Genomic DNA, 22,559 nt, shown 5'->3' with positions numbered 1-22,559 from the left:
GTCCGGCTTGCCATGCCTTTCAACCAAAGAACAGAGTCTGACATTCTACCAGGGAAAACGAAGTGCCTTTTGGTGTGAGTTTTGCAAATCATAAAGCATCAAATTAATATATGGTAGTGTGTGTGACGTCTGGGGAGATAATTTTTAAAGCTCTCAATGGAGGGAGGGAAGGAGGCTTCAGGATTAGTATTTTGAATGGGAGTGTCTAGAATGTGTAGTTTTGACTGTTGAATACCATCTCTCGCTGCCACTGAAAGCTTACAAATATCACCTGAAAAATTATTTCAATTTGCCATCGGACTGGAACCATCAATTTACACCTGAAATGTGTCAAAATATTGGGTATCTCTATAATGATAAAAATGATTGGAATTGCCATGTTTAATTAAAATGTTAATCCACTGTCATCTTACATGATCTCTATTTATAGAGAATTTTCTATTTGCTGTTAGGATATTTTATTATTAAATGAAAACCCTGCTGTTTAGCCAATGGCTGGTGCTAACTCAAGGAGGAGGTGACAGTCTGCTAGGGGTGAGGAGAGGTGACCCCTTCATCAGGAGAGTGTCTCTTATAGTTGAAGGAGTGATTGCAGGGGAGCTGGAAAGACCACCCGGTCTCTAAATCTTCCCAGCCTGCTCCTTGATGTTTAAAATCTTTTAACAATAGATGTGGCTAAAATGCAAATGCTTTTCGGAAAAGGAACACAAAAGTTCAAATTCACAAAAAGATGCAAAATGCCAGATACCCAGCCCTTTTCTGAGGGTGGAAGGTTTGAAGGGTACAACATGGGAGGAAGGAAATTATCTTCACTGAATTTGTAATTTTACTAAAATTGACCATGAAATCAGTAGAAAACTTCCAGGGGGTTCGGGGAGGGGAAGGGGAGCCTGAAATGTTGATCTTAGGAAATGATACTATCTCTGCTTTCTTGTCCAGAGGATGATTGGGTACAGGACCAGTCTCTGTTGAGGTACAAAAGCAGATCTCAGAGTCTGTATTCAAGATCCTTGGAAAGGACTCCGAATAACTACAAATGTCCCTGCTTGGTGTGGTCGCCATCTCAGACTGGATTCAGCCCATCTCGCCTGGGTTACTTGCCCAGCCAGCCTTCCAGGGCTTGAGGGATGTCTCCTTCATAAATCTTCCTTCTCTCCCTCTCTTGATCATCATCTTGACCCTAACCAACCCCTCCCCACCCATGCTGACTTAGCTCCTGGTTCCTCCTCCCCATTCATTGGGCAGCTTCTGTCTCCTCCTTCCCAACCATTGGTCTGCTCCTGGCCCCTCCTCCCCAGCTGTTGGTGACCTGCCCCTCAGAGGCTAAGCTCCTGATCCTCTGGATACACCTTCTGTAGTGATTTGCTTTCTCCTTCATAACCCATCACTTCCTGGGATGGTGGCTCCCCGATAGACACATTCCACCCACTTCCCACATAAGCCTTTGCCCTGGCAGCCCTGTGTGTATCATCGATGCTTTCTTCGCTGGCCTGCAGGACCGCTCCATAGCAGGTGGTATTGAAGCGCTACGACCTTAGGACAGTACTGCTTTACAGGAGCCGCTGGCCCTGGGAAGCTGACAGCCCTGCCTTTCCTATAGCTTCTGTCTGTCCTGCTTAAAGGTTCTTCCTCCATCTCCTCCAGCCCAATTCTGCTCAAGGAATACCTCCTCTGTGATGCCCTCTCTAACCTTTCTAGTCTTCTCTGGAGAGTGACTTTTTAAATTTTTTTTTAAGATTTATTTATTTATTAGAGAGAGAGAGCACACACTCATAAATGTGTGGGAGGGGCAGAGGGAGAGAATCTCAAGCAGACTCCCCACTGAGCGGAGAGCCTGCCTTTGGTCTCAATCCTACCACCCATGAGATCATGACCTGAGCGGAAATCACAAGTTGGTCGCTTAACAACTGAGCCACCCAGGCGCACCCCCCACTTTTTTTTTTTTAAGATTTATTTATTTATTTGAGAGAGAGGGAAAGAGCGAGAGAGCACAAGTGGGGGGAGGGGCAGAGGGAGAGGGACAAACAGACTCCCAGCTGATCAGGGATCAATCCCAGGACCCTGAGATCACCACCAGAGCCAAAATCAAGAGTCAGCTACCCAACCGACTGAGTCACGCGGGCGCCCAAATAACCCTTTTTTTTTTTTCAATTATAAAAATATATGACATAAAATTTACCATTTAAACCATTTTTTAAAAGATTTTATTTATTTATTTGACAGAGAGAGACACAGCAAGAGAGGGAACACAGGCAGGGGGAGTGGGAGAGGGAGAAGCAGGCTTCCCGACGAGCAGGGAGCCCGATGTGGGGCTCGATCCCAGGACCTGGGATCATGACCTGAGCCGAAGGCAGACGCTTAATGACTGAGCCACCCAGGCGCCCCCATGTAAGCCATTTTTTAAGTGTACAGTTTGGTGGCATTCAGTACACATCCACCATAGTGTGCAACCATTACCACCATCCATCCCTAGAACTTTTTCATCATCCCAAACAGAAACCCTGTATCCATTAAACAAGAACTCTCTCTTCCCTTGTCCATTGGAGCCTCTAATTCACTTTGTGTCTTTATAAATTTGACTACCCTCGATACCTCATATAAATGGAATCATATCATATTTGTCCTTTTGTGTCTGGCTTCTTTCACTTAGCATAATGTTTTCCGGGTTCATCCATGTTGTAACAAGTGTCAGGATTTCATTCCTTGTTGAGCCTGAATAATATTCCATTGTGTGCATCTGTCACATTTTCTTTGTCCATTTGTCTATGGTGGCCATTTGGGTTGTTTCCACTTTTTGGCTACTGTGAATAATGCTGCTATGAACACTGGTGCACAAGGGTCTGTTTGAGTCCATGCTTTCAATTCTTGAGGTCTCTAGCTAGACATAGAATTGCTGGATCATATGGTAATTTTATGTTTACCTTTTGAGAAACTGCCAAAGAGAAATCATTTTTATGACATCTTTATGTGACACTTTATGGCTGACCAAATGCTGGCTGTTCTGTTAGCTTCTCAGAGCAAGCCTGTGAGACAGACACTGTAATGAACACCACTTCTATGCCAGTGAAGAAAATGAAGTTCAGAGAGGTTCAGTGACTTGACCAGGGTAACTCAACACATTGATGGGGACTTTGGCCTTAAAACAAAATTGTGTGGCTATGGTGCCCATAGGCTTTCTGATGCCTGGGGAACACCCCAGGGTTCCCTCGTGGCTTTATCCGTACAACTAAAATGAGCCTTAAGGCACATGTCTTGACTCCCAGACTGTCAACCTCAAGGGTGCTGTGTCATGGTTATTTTTGTCTCTCTAATATGTGCCGGGTCTGGTACATGATAGGTTCTCAATGAGTGTCAGTTGAATGGATAAATGAATGAATGGGTTCTTGATGGAGAGGGAGGTGAAGAGAGGGAGGTGCCGCAACAGAGAAATGGCCAAGAGAGCCTCACGGCACCTTCGTATTTTGCCCCAGACATGTAAGCAGAGTGGTGTCTCTGTCCTAGCGGTGATCTCTGCTCCCTCACTCATCTGAAATGTCATTTCTTGCTCTAATTTTCCTGGCCCTGGACATTCTTGATCATGATGATTTGATGGTCACTTCTTCTCTATCTCTCCAGCCAGACTGTAGGCTCCCTGAGGTCAGGCTTAGGTCTATGACCCCAGCATTGAACACAGTGCCAGGCACAGAGTAGGTGCTTGGTATGTCGCTATTGACCGAATGAATTTTGCAATGAAAGCGCCTCAGGAAGTTGCCCCTCTTTCCTTATTCATGCATGAGTGGAAGGGTTGTCAGATAGAATACAGGATGCCCAGTTAAATTTGAATTTCAGATAAACAATGAGCACTTTTCTTTAATATAATACATGCTTCTACTAAAAAATTATTCATTGTCTATCTGAAATTGACATTTAACTTGGTGTCCTGTATTTTTATTTGCTAAACCTTTCAACACTGGTCACTAGTTACTTTTTATTGCTTGTTGTCACATCATCGGAATCCTCAGAACTGTTAAGGAGAGAGTAGGAAACTGGTTTTTCCAGAGCTGAATTGCCAATTATCTTCTAGTCTTAAAAATGCAAATGGGTGCATTTTTTTCCTGAATGGAAATAATCCTACACCTGCAGCAATTTCATTCCCATTTGAAATTGTAGTTTCTGCATCCTCTCAGATAGCTCTGCTCTGATGTCAAAGTATTTCAAGTGTCTACTCTGGCTTTGGCTAATTCTGGCACCCAAGCCATTCACTCTGTATGTGCCTGTGGTCATTTGAAACATTCCCGGAAGGCTGACATATAGGCATCTCGCTCATGGGCAGGCTAACTATCCTGATGTGTGGAATTTTCTTTAAAGATTTTTAAATTTATTTTGAGAGAAAGAAGAGTGGGGAGAGGGGCAGAGGGAGAGGGAGAGAGAGAATCTCAAGCAGACTCCTTGCTGAGCACGGAGCCTGACGTGGGGCTCGATCTCACAACCCTGAGATCATGACCCCATCCAAAATCAAGAGTCAGCTGCTTAACCAACTGAACCACCCAGGCACCCCTGATGTGTGGAATTTATTACCCTCATACTTCTGAAGGTTCTTCTGAGTTTGACTGTTCTATAATCCAGAACTTCCAGCATGACACCTAATTGGGGACCTGACTTGGTTTCCCCATAAGCCTGTTTTTAGTTGTGGCTCTGGCAGAAGACATTCTCTAATCTCCCCAGCGGTCCACCCGAGTTCACCTGAGTGAGAGCCCTGGGATCAGCTCTCTTCACCAGATGTACCTCACACTTCCTGCAATGGAGGAGGCGCAGAGGACCCAGGTGGGGAGCACAGCCACTGACTTCCTGACCAGGATGGCGTCTGCTGGGTCTGGGGAACTAGGGGCTGAGGCCAAACTGGGGGGAAGGTGGGGGCTGCAAGAAAAGACCAAGAGAAGAAATGAGAATCTTACATGGTTATCCGCCTAAGTACTGAATTATAACAGCCCTTGCTGCTTTTCTAACTCGCCTCGTATAATCTTGCCAGGATGCAGTTACTTACGCGTCTGCTGATTTGGGGAATTTTTTTTTTTAAACATTAGTTTTTCAGATTTAGAAGCAGCTAGACTGATGAAGAGCCACAGAGTTGGAGGAGGAGTGGGGTGCTGGACAGGAGGTGGTAGCGGCCACCCGGGGCATCGTGAATAGTAGTCGTTGCAAATGGGGTGACCAGGAGCAGAGATAGAGCAGAGATTGGGGCAGCAGAGCAGCTCAAGGGCACTTTCAAAAGTGTGGGGTTTCCCCCAGACAATGGCCAGGTGGCAGGAAGGCAGAGAGTCACCCAATCCAGAAATGTCTGAGTTACTTAACATCCAGACTGGGCATCTTGAACTTGGGAAGTTCTTGGGATAAGGGATTGAAAAGTCTATGTCTTTCCAGGGCCTCAGTTTCCCTCCTGCTCAGGGTGTAGAGGCTAATCTCTGTCACCAGCTGGGCAGCAGGGGAGACTGCAGAAACTTAGGGGCTAGCCCTTTGTATTCTTTGGAAGACAGATATCCTCCAAAGTGTCCGAAGTCAAACCAGAATAGATCCAGAGTGAACAGGGCAGAAAACACGCTTGCAGGGACATTGTGGGGTGGGGAGGCTGGAATGTATAGTGGCGCCAATCAGGCTGAGTTATTCTTTGAAAGTTCTGCTCCCCTCTGGAATAGAAAATGGAATTTGCCTCATAACCTAAAATCCCAGCTTTCCGTTGGCTGTCACTCACTTGAAGGGACCTCGTGGGAACTGGTAGACACAGGCCAGGCAGTCCTTGGGGAAATCAGCCTACCCTGTGGGACCTGTTACAAAATCCCCCAAACTTCCCAAACACTAGGGTTTAGGCTGAAACAGAACACTCCATGGGGATCTTATCACCTGATGCCATATCCCATCCTGTCTCTGAAGGAAGGAGTCCTATGGGGACAAAGTAACCCTAGGTTGTATTTTAGGATTTTGTTTTCAGGAGATCCTGGAGAGAAGGTCCATGGGGATTTCACTGTCTGCTTACCACCACTTATGGGATTATATATAAGACTTGACATGTGAGTTGCCCTCTGGCCACCCAGCATATAAGGAAGGGGCCAAGAGGGAGGGGTCTAGAGGGGAGATGGCAGGTCAGGGTTTATGGAGCCTGTTAAGCCCTGCAGCCCTTGCCCTATCAGAAGGGCCTCCTGGTGGGCACAGAAAAACCATCTAGAGACTTTTGTACCCTCAGGAAGGCCCAGAGAATGGACCAGACCCGAAGCATCCAGGAACTTGAATCTAAAAGACATCAACTGTCCCCTTCCTGGATCTGGGCATCCCCTCCCAGGCAGGACCCTCTCTGACACGATCAACAAAATATGATTATTTTGCAGAGGTCTAAAAAATCAGGTGATGGGGTTTCATAATTCTCCATTCTCTTCCCTTTATGGGAAGTTATATTCATTCCAACTTGATATGATGGGTGGGTTTGCTGGGAATGGGGCTTTGCTAGTGACATATGAGGCAGAAAGGGCTGGACTGGCATTGGGGGACAGCTAGAAACAAACCAAGCCTGTGGTTGGGGGAGCCAACTGAGTGAGGTGGGGAGTGGATCCTCCCAAAGCTCCTGAGATCAGAATCAGAGCTGGGGCAAGGAGGCTGAGCAGAGGGCGTGGACGGGCCTTTCCTCTCTAGGTTTCCACTCCTCATTACCCTCAGTCCAGGCCTCTCTCCTGGGTCCCCTTCTTCCTTGCTCTTTGTGTGTTGACGATGTGGGGATGGCCAGAGGGGAGCTGGTGTGCTGGCCTCTTATATAATCCGATAATTGGCTGTAATCTGTGTATGAAATATTTGGAGATCTGCCTCCCCATTAAGTCCTACTTGAAGAATAATCACATCTCCACATACAGGCCTTTGGGCCATGTTCTCCCCTCACATCCCTGGAGCCCCTATCATAGCCTCAGCTCTACCAAAAGTTTCTGTAAATTGTTCACACCCTGTTGGTTACATTTTTAGCTTATCACAAATGTAAAAAAAAAAATCTGTATTCAAAGGGAAGGCCCTCCACCGATGTCTTTGAGTAAACATGGGGGTAAGATTCTTAGAAGCTTCTGTTAGGCAGAGCATGCATGTACTCGGTGTGACCAGAGAGGGTCCTGACAAGAATCCTGGGCAGAGGGGCAAAATGTGGGGAGGGAGGAGGATTCGTGTTATAGGTGTGAAGCTACAGCAATGCCTTGGGTTGTCATGGAAACAGCACTCGAACGCTGTTTAGAGGTGGGAAGGCCAGGGTGGGAGGCCTGGTACTCTTCCTAGGAGGGAGCAACAATGAACCAAGGACAGGTATATGTGTGAAGAGTCTGGTCCGGGGCTTCTGGGAGCTCAGCGCCTTCTCTGTGAGCTGGCCTCTGAGCACTGCTGTCTGCTTTCCTGGTGGGAACCATTCAAGGAGAGGATGGAGGAGGAGCAAGAATAAGAGGAGCTAGAGACTTTGGTGCTCCGCGCTGGCGATGCCCGCACAAAGAGAGCCTTCCAACCTCTCTCCCCAGGGTTGCTCCCCAGGGTGGAGGAAGCAGCATGAAGCAGGACAAGCCCCAGAGAGATCTGGTTCAGGCTGGAATTTTGTGTTGGATGTGATACTGGGCACTTGTGTTGAGGTATCCATTCATTCAGGCAGAGTTGGCAGACTAGGTGGTTACATAGCTGGGATATTTTTGGGAGTACCAAAACGGCCCTTCTGTTCCCAGCGTCCCTCCAGCACTTGACATCCCACCATTGGAGATTCTTGCCATTGGCTTAAACATATCCTCCTCGGGCCCTTCCTTTCCTTGGAAGGTTCTCCTAGGAGGGGTCCCACGTTCAGTCCCTGCGCCTCGGCGCGGACTGGTTTATCAAACGCTATGGTAGGACCTGAGCAGCATGGAGCCTCAGGGAGCCTGGGTACAAAAGGGATGCTGGGAGAAGGAAGGAAATGAGAGGTTGGATGTCCCAAAGGCAAATTTGCCAACCCTTCCAGTTTGTCCAGGCACCTGTCACAGCTTGATGGGCAGCTTGGAATTTTCCTACCATCCCCTACCTTTCCTGGTTCCAGCCGTGCTGGAAGGCTTGATAGCAAATGATTATTTAGTATAAGTATGTCCCATATATTGCATGTGGCATAATTATGAGTATTCGTTGCTGATCTGAAATTCAAATTTAACCGGGTGTCCTATATTGCTATTGGCTGAATTTCACAATCTCACCTGTGAGCAGCTAGGATTCCCAGGCCCTGCCTTTCCTTCTTTCAACTGGGGCTTCCAGCAGGATCAGCAGTGGTTGCTATCTCTTTCCTTCTCCCCCTCTCTCTTTCACTCCCCTCCCATTTCCCCTCCTCTCTCTCCCCTCTACCTCTTCCTACCTACCTGTCACTGCCTCTGCCATCTCTATCCATCTTCAAGAAAAGAAGTTTCAGAGTCAGACACACCTGGATGTGATCCTGTCCCACTGTTTACTGACTGCATGAGCCTGGGCAGGTAACTTGACCTCTGTGAACTTCAAGTCCCTCAAGGGAGATGGAATGACATTAAGGCGTCACGATGCCACTGTTAGGATTAAATGAGGTACTATGTGGAAAGGACCAAGCACAGCACCTGACCTCATAACACTGGCAAACAGCTTCTGAGCTGTCAGCGCTCCCCTCAGACTCGGTTGTTGAGGTGCCCCGATGCTATCTGTTCGCATCCGCATTCTGACCCAAGTGCACACACTGGCGCTTCTTCCTGGGCTGAAAGAGTCCTTTTACCAACACCATCTGTGAGGATCGAAGACTTTCCGCCGGAGAAACCGAGGAGGGAAGTTAAACCACACACTTCACAGCCAACCGGAAAGACCTCTGAAATTTTGTTCTCCTCCAGTGTCTCTCTGTGAGGTTTCTTTGTTTCCTTTTCCCACCCGAGTTGTTCCTCTGGACCGACGGCAACCTCTCTTTCCCTCCCTCTCGGTGGTCTTGCAAATCTGGCACTTTGTCCTATGTAGCCAGTTAGCTACATGCTCAATTGCTCTTGAATATCCCTTTCCTGTTTTACTCTCCTTTCCATGTTGTCTAGCATAATATTTCCTCCACGCAGATACAGTGCTCTCCCCAGGAGGAATTCTGGGGAACATGATTTTCTGCTTATCCTTACTCTTTGTGATAAGGCCAGACCGTATAAGTGATACTCATTTATGTTACTCCTTACAGCAACTCCATGATGTGGGTGCTGTTAACATTCCCACTCACAGATGAGGAAACTGCGGCTCCAAAGGTTTAAAGAATCACCCAGAATACGTAAAGAACCCCTATAAATTAACGAGGAAATGGTAAACAATACAATGGAAAAATGGGCGACAGATATGAATGGGCAATTCAGGATGGAGGCAACCTGGACAATAAACATTTGGAATAATTCCCCACCTCTCAGGGAATTGCAGATTAAAACAAGAATAAGATATCAGCCCTCACACTCATCAACTTGGCCACACAGTTGAAAAGTCAGACAACACTCAGTGTCGGTGAGAATGTGGGGAAGCAGGGGTGGTGCCGGTAGGGAGGTGAGTGGGAAAAATCACACGGGGGCATTGGGCAGTATCTCGTGAAGTTGAGAACGCGCACCCCACGCCACAGCAATTCCACAGCTTAGTGTTTAGCTTGGAGAAATGCTCGTAGAATCCTCCCTCGGGAAAGTGCTTGCAGGAATGAACACAATAGCACTGTTTGTGACAGGACAGCAGTGGGAACGACTCACCAATCTCTAGGCCAAATCTGGCCTGCCACCTGCCTTTGCACAGTGTGCAAGCTAAGAATGATTTGAGCCTTTTGAAATGGTTGGAAAAAAATAAAAAGAAGAGTATTTTGTGACACATGAAAATTATGATCGAAAACTTATGTCCACACAAAAACCCGCTCACAGATGTTTCTAGCAGCTTTCTTCATAATTGCCAAAACACGAAAGCAACCAAGATGTCTTGCAGTAGGTGATGGATAAATAAACTGTAGTACATCCAGATAATGGAATATTATTCAGTGCTAAAATAAATGAGCTAACAAGCCACGAAATGACATAGAGGAAGCTCATATGCATATAACTAAGTGAAAGAAGCAAATCTGGAAAGACTACACACCATATGATTCCAACCGTATGACATTCTGGAAAAGGCAAAACTATAGAGATAGTAAAAAGCTCAGTGGTGCCAGGGGTGAGGTAGGGAATAGGGAGAACACAGAGGCATTGCTCAGAGGATTTGGGGGGTAGTGAAACTACTCTGTATGTTACCATAATGGCAGATACATGTCATTATACATTTGCCCAAACCCATAGAACGTACAATACCAGGAGTAAGCCCTAACTTAAACTATCGATTCTCAGTGATGATGACGTGTCATTGTAGGTTTACCAGTTGTCACAAATGCCCCAGTCTGTTGGGGAATGTTGATAATGGGGGAGGCTATGTACGTGTGGGGGATATATGGGACTATTTATGGAAATATATGGGAAGTCTCTGTACCTTCCTCTCAATTTTGCTGTGAACCTTACACTGCTCTAAAAAATAAAGTCTTATTTTAAAAAATTACATGAAATAAATTTTTATTGGAGCACAGCCAAACTCATGCGGTCCGTGGCTGCTTTCCCTCTGCCAGGGTAGAATTAAATCACTGAAGAGACCATTTGGCCTAAAACATGTACTGTCTGGCCCTTTATGGAGGAAGGTTGCTGGCATCTGCTCTAGGAGGTAAGAAATAAAACAGCGGCTCAGCCTCAGAGCAGAACACCATTCAGCTGTCACACAGGTACCAGCAAGGGTCAGTCTCAGAATATAATGTCCAATGCAGAAAAAGGCATTTTCAAAAGAATACCTAAAATATGGTAACTCTCATGTAAAATTTTAAGCAGCAGATATTATTACAGCATATAGGAGTCACAGTTATTTATGTAGGTAGTGAAAGGTTTTTTTTTTTTTTTTTTTAATGCACTGGAATAATAAACAACTTCAGGACACTTGTTACCTTTGGAGAGGAAAGAAGGGGGATGATGAGGAGATAGTTCTAGCTAATTGTTAACATTTCATTTCCTCTTTAAAAAGGGGATGATATGGGGCAGCTGGCTGGCTCAGTTGGTAGAGCATGTGACTCTTAATCTCAGGGTCCCGAGTTCAAGCCCCACATTGGGCATGGAGCCTTATTAAAAAAAAACAGAAAAAGAAAAGAATAAAAAAATTTAAAAGGGATGATATGGAGTAGATAGGATACAAAGTTTATGTCTTTAATGCTAGGGATGAATATGTGGGTGCCTGTTATATATAAGTGTAAAGGTTATATATAAGTGCTTGTTTTATATTTCTTTGAGATATTTCATAATTAAACTAAGACATTTTGGGAAAAGAAAAGAGAAATTAATTAACTCACTCACGATCACCCAGCTGGGAAGAGGCAGATTTGAAGAGGTTGGATTTGAACTTAGTCTGTCTGATCCCAGAGATAAACTCTTAACCACACACTCTATGTCTCCCTTAATGTATTGACATAAATGCTCAAGAAATGGCTTTTCTCTTTCTGCCTCCCCTAAGAGTTTATAAATATGAGTAGAGGTGAGTCCCTTGGCACCAATGGTGTCAAGCAGCTTGGCTTGGCTGTGCTCTCAGGCTCCCTGGTCCTATCCATTCTTGTACAGGAAAGGACCCTGGCTTCTACCCAGGGGTTCACTGACACCTGGGGAGTCTATCAGGAAGCAGTTCAGGATGGAACATGATGAGATGTTGAAATGTAGCCTTGACATCCCAACAGGCTTGGTATGAAGACTGTGGCCTTGGGTCATATGGTCACAGAGGCTCCATGTGAATCCTTTGAGACTTCATAGGGCCACCTAAGAAGGTTCCAGAAATTTTGTTTTCTGAGTCCTCGTTGAATGAGAATATTCTTTTTCTCTTTCTCTACCCCCCCCCAAATGGCATCCATTAGCCATTCCTATCATTCTTCCCCTCTCACAATAGTGGAGAACCAAATGGGAAAGGGATCTCCAACAGGTGCAAACAGACTCCAAGCACTGGTGCACACAGTGAGGCCTCCCCTCCACCACACCCAACCTCCCAGGCATGGCAGCTTGGGGCGCAAAGGAGTCAGGGTTCCCACTCCAAAGCTTTCCTCTCCCCAACTCCTATGTTCCTCTCACCTCTGGAAATGCCTTCTCTTTTGTCTGCTTTGTCTGCCCCACCCATCACTTAAGGCCCATTTTAAAGCCCACCTCTTCCAGGAAGTCTGCCCAAATCCCCAGCCTGCCATGGCCTCTCACCTCAAAACTCCTGTGGTATTTGTCACCCAGCACCCTCATGGGTTTCTGAGGCATGGCTATATTAGTTACCCTTTTACCTCGGTTAGTTTGATATATGAGTGATTGGAGCTCAAGGTCTATGCCTTATTTGTACTTTCCCATGATACTTAGCACAGGGCCAGGTACACAGTAGGCACTTAATAAGTGTTTGTGAATGAATGAATTAATGAATGAAGCAAATTTGAAGAAACTCCTGGAATTCTGTTCCTATGGAGGGAGAGAGCCCCAAACTAGGTCAGGTGAAATCTGGCCCTGCTCCTCCACCCTAGTCTGGCTTTCAGGGAAGCCTCCGACTCCCTGGGCGTGGGGGAGGATCTGCCTGCCTGTGACTGGCCTTGCGGGGCAGGGGGTAGAGAGGGAGATCCAGAGCCCAGACTGGATGCCAATGGAGTGGGTGCAGGGGTCACCATGGGGGAGGGAAGCCTTAGCATTGGCCTCCCTCCTTATATTTTGTTTATTTCTCTATTTGTGCCCAGGTGCCTTGGACAATGCCCCATGCTGGCTGGCTAAGTAACGTGACAACAGCTGAAGAAGAAATAAAGCAAAAGAGAAAAACAAGGAAAAGAGGGTCAACAAAGAGAGAATTCACCTTTCATGCGCCTGGAAAGTCCTCGGTTGGGGAATGAAGTTAAGACACAAAAGCTTTGCAACAACAACATTGTGGGGGAAGGCACAAGAGGGAAGCCGAACAGCCATTAAAGCAATTAAGAAAAGATTAAGGTCGCTTGTGGTGGAGAGAGAGAGACCCATTAATCAATAGGCCAGAAATCGCAGCAGGCTACAAAATTATAAGACCAGGCAAACTGGAGAACACACAGGCTCACCTCAACCAAGATGCCTGAGTAACTCAAAAGCAGAAATATTATATTCATTTCTTAGGCTTGGGGGGAAAAACCACTCTTAGAGGAACTGTTTCCTTTTAATCAGCTAATGGGGCATCCTGAGGCGGGGGTGAGGTCCGCATTGATTTCAAGGCAGATTCTAAAGCATCCTGGTCTAAAGAAAAATTCGCAATAATGCATGATACCACTGTTAGTGGGGCAGAGGAGATATCGAGCACAAGCCTGTCTGATAATATTAGGAAGAGTCCTAAAACTCCCAGGGCTGGGGGCAGGGGTTCTATTATTTTTCGTAAATATCTGCTGCCCCTTCCCAGGAAGACCAGCATCCCTGCTCCATAGACAGCAAGCTTGGCTCTATGACTTGCTCAGCCAATGAAACATGTTCACGTCCCAGCGCAAGTTTGAAGAGCCTGCATGCAGTTTGCCATGGGCCTTTTTTTTTTTTTTTGCCCTTTGCCACAGCCCTGAAGTTTTCTAGACAGAGACTGTTGCCTCCAGCTGGGGTCAACGTGAAGCCCGTGTGGGTGGGCCAAAGGCTCAGCTGACTGGCAGAGGACATACATGGTGAGCAAGTGAGAAACTTTGTTGTTTTACCCTCCTGAGGAGTGGGGGGTGCCGGCAGAGGCTGACTGATGCGTGTCCTCACAGCATGTCACAGCCGCACGGAAGCTGTATGGGCTTCCTATTTCTTACAGGATAAATCTCGAACTTCTGGTCCTGACATCAAGCCCTCCCCTATCCGTGTCCATTATGGATTTCCCCATTCTCTTCATGTGCTCCCATAGTCCCGCCTGACCACTCTGCTCATGGTGCCCACGTACCTTGTTTTAGTCAAGAAGGTCTTGTGGTTAAGAGATCTCAATTGCTCAGGCCTTTGATCATGCTCTCTGATACCTGCCCCCCCCCCCCCCGTGAAGCCATTTCACATAACCCCCAGCTCTTAGTCATCTCTGGACCATTATAGCTCAGAGTCTGTGCCATTTAAACACTCATTTTTATTTAACAAATACATATATAGTGCTTGCTAAATGTCAGGTACTGTATTCATAGCTTTACCTATATTAGTACATTTAATTCCCGCACAACCTTATTATTCCCATCTTGCATGTGGCCTGACTTATCTTCTTACCAAGATTACAGAGCCCGGGAAGGCACAGGCGCTTTCTAGACCTCTTTTATCTTCCCTACACTTAGCCACATAGCTGGCCCACTAGCTCCCTCCCAAGATCTGTTGGTTGATTGAAAATCTAATGGATAACTTCATTTCATCCATTTCTTTGTCTCCAGGTAGAATAGAAGCAAAACCACCTCAGAGAAAACTTCTTCCCAAAAATGCCTATTTGAGTGTAGGGGAGGCTTCCTGGCTTCCAGCTCAAGCATCTCCTTGGGCAGCACTGACTTTGTTGTAGGTATTCATGAAGACAGAGAGCAGGTGACCAGCTCTTACTTAGGATAATAACTATGATACCAGAAGATCATTATGCTTTTAATCCCTTCCTTGTTTGATACTGCCTTGTTTCTAAAAGGATATATGACGGCTGGTAAGGAACCATAAATACAATCCAGGATACACAGAGAGAGTGGGAAGGAATCATCAAAACATACTGTTAAATGAAAAAAGCACATTGTAGGGGCACCTGGGTGGCTCAGTTGGTTACATGTCTGCCTTTGGCTCAGGTCATGATCTCAGAGTCCTGGGATCGAGCCCCACATCGGGCTCCCCGCTCAGCAGGGAGCCTGTTTCTCCCTTTCCCTCTACCCCTCCCCCCACTCATGCTCTCTTTCTCTCAAATAAATAAATAAAATCTTTTAAAAAAGAAAAAAGCACATTGTAGAATAATGGACACTGTGTGAGCCATTTATAGAATTCATACAAAAAATAAGTCTTCCCACAAATTTCTATGAGCACATATACGTATTTATTACAATTTTAAAAAGAAAGACCTGAACTAAATTTAGGACAGTGGCTACTGCTCTGGTTAGGGGTAGGAAACAATCCCAGAGAGGGACAATGGGCATTTCTACTTCCTTTGTAATGTTTTATTGACTTGAAGTAAATATAACAAAATATTAACAGTTGTCAATTTTGTATGGCAACTATCAGGCATGGCATTATTTTGTGAGCTTTTCAGAATTTTTAAAGTTTCTCAAGTTTTTTTTTTTTTAAAGGAAAGAAATAGAAAGAGATTTGGAAGAATACCACAAAGTTGTATTTTCTTGCTCTGGGGAGCCACAGATTTATCTCTAAGCTTTCTAAAAGCCTCTATAAAGAAAGGAGCCCAGTCAGTTATATAATTCATGGTGTCATGAGTGGCCCCAGGTGAAAGCCTAATGAGGCTTTGGAGAAGCCCGGAAACTGATACTAAGAACCCCAGAAACAATGGTAGCTCCAGACTGTCTCTATCTTTTTTTAAAGATTTTATTTATTTATTTATTTATTTATTTATTTATTTAGAGCAGGGGGAGGGGCAAAGGGAGAGGGAGACAGAGAGAAAGAGGGAGAGAAACAGACTCCCCGCCAAGCACAGAGCCGGACGCAGGGCTCATCTCACCATCCCGCGATCACGACCTGAGCTGAAATCAAGAGTTGACCACCCCACCGACTGAGCTACTCAGGCGCCCCCAGTGACTAGATTTTTAAAAATGGCATCGTAGCCAGGCCCAATTAGTGAAGCAGTTCTGCACAAGCCCTACGGCAGGGCAGGTCCCACTCTCTGCCTGCCAGCCTGGCCTGGGGCTGGGTTTTCAGGCCCCTAGGGGAGGAAAGGGGCCATGTGTCCTTAAAGCAAAGAAATGCAAACGATTCCTGCCCTTGGCTGAGCCTGTGACCAGTACAGGGGAGAGAGATGGGGATTGTGCCACTGGCCGGGGCCTGGGGGAAGCGTCGATGTCTTCTCCTTGCGGGGTAATGGTGGGCAGCTGGGAGCAGGCTTGGCTGTTCCGTCGTGGAACCTGCAGACTCACCTCTCTAGACAGCCATCCCACCTCCTCAGGAGGTGAGCCCAGGGGGACTCACTGCTCTGCCAGGTGTCTCCTCAGAAAGCATTTGGGATTGGCTCTCACATGCAAACACACAGGGACACAGACACCCAGGGCCGGGAACTCCAGGCAGTGTGCCCAAGAGTCTAGCCTGAAAAATGTTTAAGGCAGGTGTAACCAGATAGCCACCCCCCACCAACCTGCCAAGAAAGAATTCAAGAATGTTTGCCCAGCCTGCCCACACTTCCCGGTGTGTCCCCTGGATGCACTGCTTGAGAAACGAACATCCCTGCAGCCCCGTGAAGTGTGAAGCTGACATTTTACAATCAGTTAATGGGGTTTGCCGAAGAGTGGCTCTCTTTCCTTTCCTTGGGGCGATAATTAGCAGAGAGAACCAACTGCCTGTTCAGGCCACTCCCAGAACACTTACTCCCTAAACAGCCACACGTCAGAGCAAGGGTTCCGTGGCCAGAATGGAGCCCCACCACTTAGTAGGGGGCATGTTACTTCAACTTGCTAAGCTTTGGCTCCCTCACCTGTAAAGCAGAGATGATATAAATACTGCACTTGCTTCACTGGGTTGTTGTGGGGAAATAATACATCAGTGTGCTTGCGCTCACCGTAAGCCTTAGTTACTATTATTATTATTATTATTATTATTTATGTGGGTGGTGGTGGCATTTCTACCCTTAAATTCTCCCCCCACCCCTTTATCCTCCAGACAAATCTCCATTCCTTTGTCATTTGACCCTCCAATGCTCAACATGTTTTAACTGATTGGATACTGAGCTGCGCGCTATTTCACCTTTTCAGTCTGGGCCTGGAGATGGTTTTGGGGATTCTGAGGTATGCCTATCATTCTGTGTAGGTTTGGCAGTAACAGCACCAGGAACCTCAGCCCTGCAGCTGCCTTCCGGGAAGGACGTGCCCTTCTTCCTCACTCTCCCCACTCCCCCTGGCATCTCCAAGGGAGAGTGAAAATTGGGGCTCAGCTAATCCTGAAGGATAGGGCTTGAAAAATGCTCTCTCAGGCCTTGCTCTGGGAAAAGGGTTTGTGAGCTAAGAAGGGCTGGTCGTTGGATTGGTCAAGTTGTGTGGAATGAGACAAGTAATTTCTGAGGTGATAAGAGAGACTCATGAGCTTCTACAAAGGGGTGGGGGGGGAAGACCCGCTGGCCATTGCCGGGGAGGGTGCCCAGGGCCCCTCACTAAGCATCCTTCCTCACACAGCTGGTCTGTCCTCATTAGCATGCCACCACTGAGGGCCACTGCGAGCCACACTTTGTGGATTATCCAGAGCTGAGAGTAATCCCGAAATTCACAGTCACAGACTCCAGTAATAAAAAAGAAATGGAAACTGGATGTGTGTGGGGGGAAGGGGTGCTGACAACCAGACAAGCAAATCATATTCGTGTTCCAGTGCGAAGAATCTGAGACTTTTGGGTCTCAGGACCTCTTAAAAATTATTGGGGATCCCAAAGAACTTTTGTTTATGTGGGTTGTAGCTGTTGATGTTAACTGTATTAGAAATTAAAACTAAGAAATGTTTAAAATATTTATTAACTAGCTTTTTAAGTCACCATAATAAGCCCATTACGTGTTAGCATTAATAGCGTATTTTTATGAAAAACAGCTATATTTGCAAAGCAAAAAAAAAATCAATGAGAAGAGTGACATTGTTTTGCATTTTTGCAAATCCCTTTAGTGTCTGGCTTAGTAGAGGGCAGCTGGGTTCTTGTGTCTGCTTCTGCCTTCAGTCTTTTGTGATTCCACACACTAGTAGCTTCTGGAAGACACCAACGTGTAATGTGAGAGAATGGAAGGTGAAAAAGGCAAATAATATCTTAATATTATTTTGAAAACAGTCTTGACCTCAGAGTCCCCCGAAAGAGTCTTGGGGACCCCCAGTGATCTCCAAACCACACTCTGAGGATTATTGTTCTAGTGAACACTGGAAACAACCCTTGTAAGATGACAGAAGCTTCTTTTAACTTTGCAGCTTCTCCCCTCTTTACTCTTCCCTACCCCAGATCTGTATCTATATAATAATTTTTTTTTTAAGATTTTATTTATCTGTCAGAGAAGAGAGAGCATATGCAAGGGGAGTGGCAGGCAGAGGGAGAAGCAGACTCCCCGCCGAGCAAGGAGCCCGATGTGGACTCGATCCCAGGACCTTGGGATCATGACCTGAGCTGAAGGCAGATGCCTAACCAACTGAGCCACCCAGGCGCCCCTGTATCCGTATAATTAATAAGTGCTGGGCACCGTGCTAAATGCTAGAGGCACAAAGAAGAAAAATGTAAAGGCCTGGCCCAAGGAAGCTGACAGCCCGGGAGAAGGTGGACATACAACCACCTTGGGCTCCAGAGAAGCTCTGCGTAGCTCCAGGCTCAGAGGATGTGGCACTCTGCCTGCAAGTGAAGGAGAGGCGAGGGCCCCTCCAGAGTGGACTCTTGAGAGACGCCCATCACATCAGTGCTGCCCATGAAGTGCTGTGTAATCTGAAGTAATCAGGGAAGTCTTCATGGAGGAGGTGGGATTAAGGGCCTAATATGGCCTTCCAGGCACCTGCCAGCCTTCGAGAAGGCCCGGGGGCAGGGCTGAGTGTGACGAATGTGAGAGATAAAGGAGACTAGCCTGACTGATGAGGGTGCTGGGACAGAAAGCACAGGTGAGGGCAAAGGGAACAAGAGAGTCGGGTCAAAAGTCGGGACTCCTGCTTAGGCCTAGCCACTTTCTCCAGGGTAAGAACTCTGGGCTGCTGTGAATCAGCAGAGCCTCTCTGGGACTTCCTCAATGGCAGCCCAAAGCCCACCCTACCATTAACATCTGGGCCATGAAGACTGTCACGACTGGGGGCTCCAGCATGAGATGGGGTCCCTCACACCTGTGTTCTGGAAGCCCACCTGGGCCTTCTCACCTTCTTCTCTGACCCTGTTAGCACACTCCCACGGTAGCGCTCAAGCTCCTGGGTTCTGCATCCAAGGCCAATGTTCTTTCACTGCCCTACTCACAACTCTGGATGGCTATGGAAAAAGAGAGGAAGGGAGGAGGGAGGGAGGAGGGGAGGGGAAAATGAAAAAAAGAAATGAGGTGCGGCGCTCCTGGGTGGCCCAGTCGTTAAGCGTCTGCCTTCGGCTCAGGTCATGATCCCAGGGTCCTGGGATCGAGCCCCACACTGTTGGGCTCCCTGCTCGGCGGGAAGCCTGCTTCTCCCTCTCCCACTCCCCCTACTTGTGTTCCCTCTCTCGCTGTCTCTCTCTCTCTGTCAAATAAATCAACAAAATCTTTAAAAAAAAAAAAAAAAGAAAGAAAGAAATGAGGTGGTTTGACAAGAATCATCCTGGAGTCCTTTCTAGCTCTGAAATTTAGCAAATCTCCTTTCAAAGGTGCTAAATGCCAGCCCAGCGCTCTGGCAAAGCTCTCGGTCATCCTGTCCTACATGAAGTGGGTATGTTGTGTAGACCAGGCAGCCCCCCCTTGGCAGACCTTCCACCGCATTATCCTACGGGACAGAGACCCCCAAGGTGCTTCGAATGCTACACATTTTCTGAAGATGTAGTTGGGAGAAGTTTTAAAACTTCTTGATGATGAAGAAAGAACTGAAAGACGAGAAGTTTCCTTACCCTGGTGAACCTCTCCCCTACTGTCATTTCTCTTTCTGCTGTTCCATCCTGGCGTCCCAGGGTGGCGAGAAGGACCATATCGGCCCCTCACATCTCCTGGTACAAGGGGCAGGGGCACGCGTTATCACATGAGTAGTCAGCGCTACATAAAGGAACACAGTGATGTATTCTATGTAAGCGTAATCGGATCAGGCAAGGGTGAGGGGGTGGGGGATTAATGAATTAGGAACCAAATGGGAGTGGGTGGAGAGCCTCAGAAGCGGGAATGAAGCTGATTGAAGATCCATTCCCCATAAATCAACCGCCTTCCCCATGGAGACTCAAGTCCGCAGTATGCAGATTGTGGGGGAGAGCGAGCCTCCTCACGAGCTGGAGGGAGATGCTGTTTTTATGGAGCTAGATAAGAAAGGACAGCATAAAGGAAGAAATAGATCAGCAGAACAGTGGGGGCCATTCGCTCTTCTCCCTTGTTCAGCTTTCTCCAGGTTCTGTGGTCTATGATGAGCTCTGTGGCTTGCTGAGTGATGGAACAGATTTTCTTCCAAACTTACCGACGAAGAAACCCCAAACTTTCAATAAACCTGCACAGAAAGCCAGTGGGGACCCAAGGAGGGGGCCACAAGGGTGTTTGTGAAAGCACAGCTCTCTGGGGAAGCAAAGACTTGTGTGTCATTCTCTCCTTCCAATGCTTCCTGCAGCAGTGGGGACAGCCCTGACTTACCCCTCGGGGCAATGGGCCTTGGGCCAGAGGAAGGAGACGGGGTGCCACCTGGGCGGCAGTAGGAGCAAGGGCCTGAGACCTGCTCACTGTTAGGAGCAAAAACCCTCGGAGCAGGGCCAGACCATGTCTGGGGAGGCCCACGGTCCCAGGCCCACGCTGCTGGAAGACTTGCTGGTTATTGTGCCCATCAAATACTTTACAAAGGAGGCTTAGATCCAGGGGAGAGCCATGACTTGCTGGGGGGGGGGGTGCTGATTCCGCTGCCCACTCGCGCTTTCTCCCACACACTTGGAATTCTTCAACCCTTGCCCTGTGGGAGCAGATACGATGTCAAATGTTGCCACAGGTATGTGGAAACGGGCCCTCCCATACACTGCTGGAGATGTGTCAATTTGTAACCTTTTGCATGTGTGTGTGGGGGGGTTAATTTGTCAATATGCAACACAATTCTTAAACAAGCACATGCATTTTATCCTGACGATTGCATTTCCAAGAATGCAGTTGCAGGAAATAACCAAATAGTGTTCAAAGGTGAATGCACAAGGATGTTTATTGCAGTGTTGTTTCTAACAGCTTCAGAACACTGGAGAAACCCTAACCATCCACTGATGGGCTTGGTTAATAAATGACGGTACAACTTGGCCTTGGAGGAGGATGCGACCACTCAGAATGATGCTGTGGACCACGGGTAGCACCATGGACATGGAGTCACAATGTGTTGTTAGATTTTAAACGGCAGGTTATGAAAGAGCATTGCATAATATGATTCCCCTTTTTTGGAGATAAACATCACACATGTGCTTGAACCCGATCTAAAAGGACACACATCAAAATGTTGACAGTGGTCCCCCAAAAGGTGGGGTTTCAGGTGGTTGTTTTCTTTTTGCTTATTTGCATTTTCTAAATTGTATATAATGAGTAGTATATACTTACTTGTGTAGACTTTTTAAAGGGCAAGGTGGGGGAAACCAGGTGAGCCAAGGATGGGTCTGCTACTGGCCAGGTTCTAGATGGACTATTTCTCACTGTTCCACTTCCTGCAGATCACCAGGAGATACAATTTAGCAAGCACAGGCAGCTCAGGCAGAGGGGATGACCCAATTCTAGAAGGCTCTAGGGGTGTATGTTCAGGGTCTCAGAGGCCCCCTGCTCTTTCTCCTAGAAAGGGAAAAGCCCACCAGGTCAGGGGCCGTGAAATCATTTGCCCCACTGCATCCAGGGGAGGCCCCTCCCGGGTTCTCATGCTGCCCAGGTAAAGTGAGAACATCAGGTGGTAAAAGAGAAGAAACGGCATAACCTGAATTTGCCTGACGTCACAGTGGAGAAAAATCTTCTGATGAAGCCGACAAGCATTTAAACAATTTTTGAACGCAAAAACAAGACATTTTACCCCAGTGCCTGTCTCTTAACGTTCTCATTCCTCCATCGCGGAATGACGAAGACAGAAGTCTCTAAGGCATCCCACCTTTTTACTTGTGGTAATTTAGGTAGCATGATGGATAACATCATTGGTGAAACAAATTAAGTTACCTTTCACCTGCATTGCACTTGTAGATTCTGGGTCTCCTAAGCGTATTGGAGGAAATGCCTCCTCCTTCTCTAAGATTCTTTCTCCTTTCCCTATGTTATTGAGATAAAATTGACATGTAACACTGTTTTAGTTTCAGGTATACAACAAAATGATTTGATATATGTTTATATTGCAAAACAACCACCACAATAAGTTTAGTTAGCTATATTTTGTTTCACAATTGGCTACTGATCTTGGAGCTGCTACTCAACCCATCAGAATCTCCAAGAAGTCCACCAGAGAAAGACAAATGCCGTATGATCTCACTTACATGTGGAGAGTAAATCTTAAAACTTCCCATCACACACACACACACACACACACACACACACACACACACAATTGTAACTATGTGAGGTGATGGATGTTAGCTAAAGGTCAACGTGGCAACCATTCCCCTTTCTCAAATCTGCCTAGTTTAGCCCCAGAACCTAAGGATGCAGTGGTAGGAAAGGCCAATTTGAAGCATTTTTTGTAGAGACAAAAGAGCAAGACCAAATAGTGAATGTGTCT

This window comes from Phoca vitulina, unplaced genomic scaffold (assembly GCF_004348235.1).
Source record: "Phoca vitulina isolate PV1807 unplaced genomic scaffold, GSC_HSeal_1.0 scaffold12, whole genome shotgun sequence".
Classification (NCBI taxonomy): domain Eukaryota; kingdom Metazoa; phylum Chordata; class Mammalia; order Carnivora; family Phocidae; genus Phoca; species Phoca vitulina.
The sequence above is the reverse complement of the archived record's forward strand: the minus strand, read 5'-3'. Positions refer to the sequence as shown.